This window comes from Acomys russatus, chromosome 8 (assembly GCF_903995435.1).
Source record: "Acomys russatus chromosome 8, mAcoRus1.1, whole genome shotgun sequence".
NCBI lineage: Eukaryota > Metazoa > Chordata > Mammalia > Rodentia > Muridae > Acomys > Acomys russatus.
In genome coordinates this window covers 63,790,906-63,796,282 of record NC_067144.1, presented here as the reverse complement: position 1 = coordinate 63,796,282, position 5,377 = coordinate 63,790,906, and the positions used below count along the sequence as shown (strand labels likewise).

Sequence of the window (5,377 nt, the reverse complement as noted above, 5' to 3'; positions counted from 1 at the left end):
ATTTCATAAGCAAGGATATAGGGATTCCAGTACACTCATCTACAATGGCTGAGGCATCCCAAGCCAAGCTGTCACTCCGGTCCTCTCAACCACTCACCCATCATTTCGGGTCCTCTGACTCTGCCTACTGAGACTATTTAGAGGTGTCTGGTGTTGGTTTGTTTCATTTGGCACGCGTCAAAGTACTATCCTCTAACACCGGGATGTCGTGCAGTAAGATTAAGAATACAAGGGTGTGATACGCAGCAGAGGAAATCAGACAGCCCCGATGCTAAAGTCCAACCCCAGAAAACCCCCCTGTGACTGTCTCCCGGACGTCCCCATCTTCATCAGGAGTCTTCACTTATTGTCTCTAAATTCCAAGAACCTGGAACTGTCTAGAGTCCAATCCTTTTGGCACCTGGTGAAGGACCGCCCACATACTCTCTGGAAGAGCCTCCAGGTCTGTTTTCCATTTTAATTACTTATGGAGAGCAGTGTGGCTCCCACTGCTTTCTCCTCTCTAATCCAGATGGATCTGAGAGCCCTTGTTTTGTAACCAAATGGCACAGTAAGCAGCTTTTCTAACAGATAAGTAAAAGTTTCCGTGAAGTGAAAGCCGCCATCCCTACATACGCTAGTCAGCTGCGGTTTTCCTTCAATAATGTCTTCTGTCCCTCTGTAATCTAGGATCCATTTTCTTCTTTCATTGATTTTAGCTGTGTAAGCCCACAAACAGCTGCATCAGGATGGGACGCTGGTTTTAATAAAGTGCAGTTGCAGCACAGTGAAAACTGATCTGCCAGTCCAAGAAGGATACACATGTGCTTTTCAGGAGAGGAAAGCACTGGGATAGATCTAATTATATGCCTGCCATGGGGTGATGCCATAAAGCAATTCGCGAGGGAGTCTGCCTTCACTCCAGCGTCCCATAAAAGGCAACAGCAACTCCTATGTAATACAGCCAATTTCTCAATTTCCCTTTGTAGTTTATGTCTGTTTTCTCAAAGGATATGTACATATTCTAGAGAGACTATATTAGAAGAGTCTGTACTTGTCAGAAGAGTGGGTGCCTGCTGGGGAATCCCTTCCCCAAATGCCATGTGGAATCCAGGGATGCACTTTCTCAAAGACACAATTTCATTTTTATAGTTAGGCAAGCTTAGGGGTCATCCAGGACCTGGAGAGATAACTCAGAGGGTAAGAGTGCTTGCCTTTCAAGCATGAGGACCCAAGCTGAAATCTGAAACACTCACGTGTAAAGTCAAGTGTGAGCTCGGTGTGGTGGCATGTACCTTTAATCCTTATATTCAGGAGACCGGAGCAGACAGATCTCTGTGAGTTCAAGGCCAGCCTGGTCTATTTAGTGAGTTCCAGGCCAGCTAGGAGTTCTCCACACCCTGTCAAAAAGGAATAAAAAAGTCAGATGTAACCATTCAAGTGTGCCCAGAACATGTGTACTGATGGCGGGGAGGTAAGAGGATGCAGGGATACAGGGAAGGCAAAGCTGGCAGGACTTCATGGCTGCCAGCCTAGCTCCAGGTTCAGTGTTTGTGTCTGAAGGAATTAAGATGAAGAATGATAAAGATACTCCTCCCTGTCCCAAGACACACACACACACACACACACACACACACACACACACACACACACACACACACACACACAAATCATATCCAAAACAAAGTGCTCCCAATATGGAGTTAAACCCCTAACTTATTCTAATAAACATGAGCCATCCTCTGCATTTAAAGCTCTCTTGGTATAAAAGTAGGGTAAAAAAACAGCAGCATCTTCACAAGAGCAGCACATTTCCTCCACCTGATCATGGAGAAGAGTAACAGCCTTGACACGGTGCTATAAAAATGAAGCTTTGCCAAACTCTGTTCTTTCCTTTAATATTCACAGTCATTCTCTAGCCATGAGGGAAAAAATCAGAATAATCCTGACTGAGCTGCATGCTATAAAATACATGATGAGTAAGTCTCACAACTGTCAAGGTCATGTCAGTGTGGGGATTTCAGCACACTCAATCATAATTCTATGGTACAAAGCAAGAAATGTTTGAAAACTGCCAGAGCCAGCAAGAGGCCAAGAAGCCCTAATGATGTGGTGCAGTTTCACGGACAGGATTCTGAAACAGAAAAGAAAGAAAGAAAAAAAGGAAGGAAGGCGGGTCATGGTGGAATACGCCTTTAATACCAGCACTTGGGAGGCAGAAGCAGGAGGATCACTGTGAGTTCCACGCCTTCCTGGTCTACAAAGTGAGTCCAGGACAACCAGGAGTACAAGAGAAACTCTGTCTCAGAAAAAAACAAAAACCAAACAAACAAAAAAGGAAGGAAAGAAGGAATGAAAGAAAAGTAAATACTAAGTAAGACAGGAAAGTATGGAGTTACTTCTAGCATGCTAGCTAGAGGGGCGTTAATTACTTTGAGGGAACCATGCCACTAATGTGCATGCTAATATCAAGGGGAGCACTGCTGCTGCTGTTAATTTAAAGGTATGATTTAATAAATGTTATTAGGCTATTACTACGGTGGTATTTTCTAACCAGCTATCAATCAATAAAAGACATAGGCAGCTGTTGTATTTTAGAACAGAGCAGATAGTAATCCCCTAAACTACTTTCCAATGCCTCCCAGCCTCCATCCCATGCTATCTTTCTCTAATGATTCCTACTGAGCTGTTTCCAACCATAACCCTGAAGTACTGGCTAATGTTGTCCATCTCCTCCATCCACACCAATTGGGCCATGTGCTCTCTCCCATGGTGACAGTCCTGCTGCCTCCTCTTGTGCCTGTGCTTCCTTCCTCCCAAGATCCTCTCTGTCCTGCAAAGCCCACAGACTTTTGCCATGCCTACCTTCCTCTGGCCCTGCCCAGGTATGAGCTTTCTTTACCAGTCAAACAGGGAGGCGAGGTTAAAGAGCAATACCTGGGTTGCTTGAGGGACTCCAGTGAGAGTCGCAGGGGCAAGCGATTAACAAATACAAAGCACCAGACCATACTCCAACACCCTGCCACCAGCATGAGAGCCATCGCACCACTCTACCAACTGCTCTAGAAGCCTCCTATCAGCTTTACCGACATCTATTTTTAGAAACTTTTAAAATGAGAGTCAAGACAGAGGATGAGCTATGATTGTGTCCTTGGCATTCCCTTTAAAATCTTGCCTGTCTATAAAAACAACATTCCATATAGCTTTAAAAGTGTTAAAGTGAAAAAAAAAAAAAATTGATCCATTGATTTGACATCAAAGTGTGCCTAACTGTCAAGTTTAATTCTTCTACGCGGTTTACACACAAGGCTCACATGTTGTGTAATTACACATGGTTCTAGTAACATAAAATGAAGGTGAGTAATAAGGTCATTTCTTCTTACTATGCTGTGAATATTTGTGGAATTGCTCTAACTTCTGCCCGTTAGATATTCCTTATAGAAATTACTACCCCAAGAGTGTCCGTGGATAAAATGTACAAGGAAACACAGGAGTGGTTAAGCAGTCGCCATGAGGGCTTTGTATTTCTTTCTCAAGGCAGTGTGGCAGGAGTAAAATGGAGGGCCCACTTTAAATGTATCTGTTTCTGTACCACAAATCAATACCGTACTCACCCTCCAAGTGGCAGGACATCAGTCTTCTTGCACACCCCTTCTTGCAGCTTTCTGCCTAATTTGGTCTCTTCCCGCTGAGCTCCATGTCTCACCATTCAGGTAAGGCTGGGAGGATAAAAAAGAGCTGAAGGTCTTTCCCTCCCTGACCCTACATTACAGTAAAGCTACATGCTGAGTTTCATTGGCCTGTTGTTGAATTTCCAGGAATTCTTAAGTTGACCGTTCCACCGTCAGTAATCTTAAATCAGCACAGTGGGATATTTATGCCCCAAACACTGGCAGCTCTGTGGATCAGGATTTTTTTTTCTTTTGGTCTCCAGAGAGCCAGCTGGTGGCATGTTATTCGGCTGACTTAACAGAGCCTTGGTCCTGTAAAGGTCTCCAGGTGGGGTTTCCCTTTGAAATGTGTGTGTGTGTGTGTGTGTGTGTGTGTGTTATGTGTGAGTGCATTAATACCTTTTATATACGTATATATTTATGCAGATACATTAATGCATATATACAGATATGCATACTTTTGATTCTTCAATTATAAAAAGTTCAGGAAACTTTGAAGACCAAGGCTGTGAAAATTACGGATTTACAGTTGATTTCCTTCAGTGTTGAACAGTCCAGAAGTAATGCGCTGTACCTTCCATTGACTAAAATCATGAAGGTGAAATTGAATTCCCACTGTCTCCTCCGCGGTGGGTACAAGACGTGGCGGCCCTGCCTCTAGATCCTGTGGAGGTCTTTTTGTGTTGGAGTCATAAGCATGAAGGCCCTGCAGCTCTTGCTCTCTAAATTACAGAGTTTAAGGTACTCAAAAAAGAAATGGAAAGGCTTGTTTAAATACAGCTACACTCAATGCTTCCCCACCAGGACTGACTGTGTGCCAGCACAGCACTGCCAACAGCTCTGCCACCACTGGGGACATGAACTGATACAGAAAAACAGAGGAACTCCCAAAGGGATTCAAGACCAACTCGAGCAAGAACAAGCAGGATAACGGTGAACTATTTCTAGGAGGTCTAGATGCAAGCAAGCAAGCTCTGGCTGAGTCCTTGTCTCAATTTGGGGAAGTCGTAGAATTCCCAATTAAAGCAGATCCAGTAACTGCAAGATCAAGAGGCCTGGAATTTGTGCTTTTCAAAGATGCTGCAGAGTGTTGATAAAGTGTTGAAACTGAAAGAACACATTCTAGATATCAAACTGATAGACCTTCCCCCAAAGGGACAAAGCTTTAAAAGTAAAAGAATCACTTCAAAGGATTTATTAATTATACTGAGCCAAGAATATTTTGTAGCCTTTGGAAAGACTGAAAATATAGAACACCCCATGGACACAAAACATATGCAAGAAGACAATTCTGTTTATCACATACACAGATGAGGAACACTAAAGAAGCTGCTAGGAGCTGGGCAGTGGTGGCGCATGCCTTTAATCCCAGCACTCGGGAGGCAGAGGCAGGTGGATTGTGTGAGTTCGAGGCCAGCCTGGTCTACAAAGTGAGTCCAGGACAGCCAAGGCTACACAGAGAAACCCTGTCTCAAAAAACAAACAAACAAAGAAGAAGAAGAAGAAAGAAGAAGAAGAAGAAGAAGAAGAAGAAGAAGAAGAAGAAGAAGAAGAAGAAGAAGAAGAAGAAGAAGAAGAAGAAGAAGAAGAAGAAGAAGAAGAAGAAGAAGAAGAAGAAGAAGAAGCTGCTAGGAAGCACCTATCATCAGCAAATAGCTTCTATCAAATGTGAAACCCAAAGAGGTCTGCAGGCAGCAACAGCAACAGCAACAAAAACAGGGCCTACC

General features: G+C 43.6%; 1 pseudogene; it reads left to right on the top strand.

Annotated features, from left to right (window-relative positions):
• The first annotated feature begins 203 nt into the window (after positions 1 to 203).
• Positions 204 to 4,974, top strand: LOC127193022 (heterogeneous nuclear ribonucleoprotein D-like; annotated as a pseudogene).
• The last annotated feature ends 403 nt before the right edge of the window (positions 4,975 to 5,377 follow it).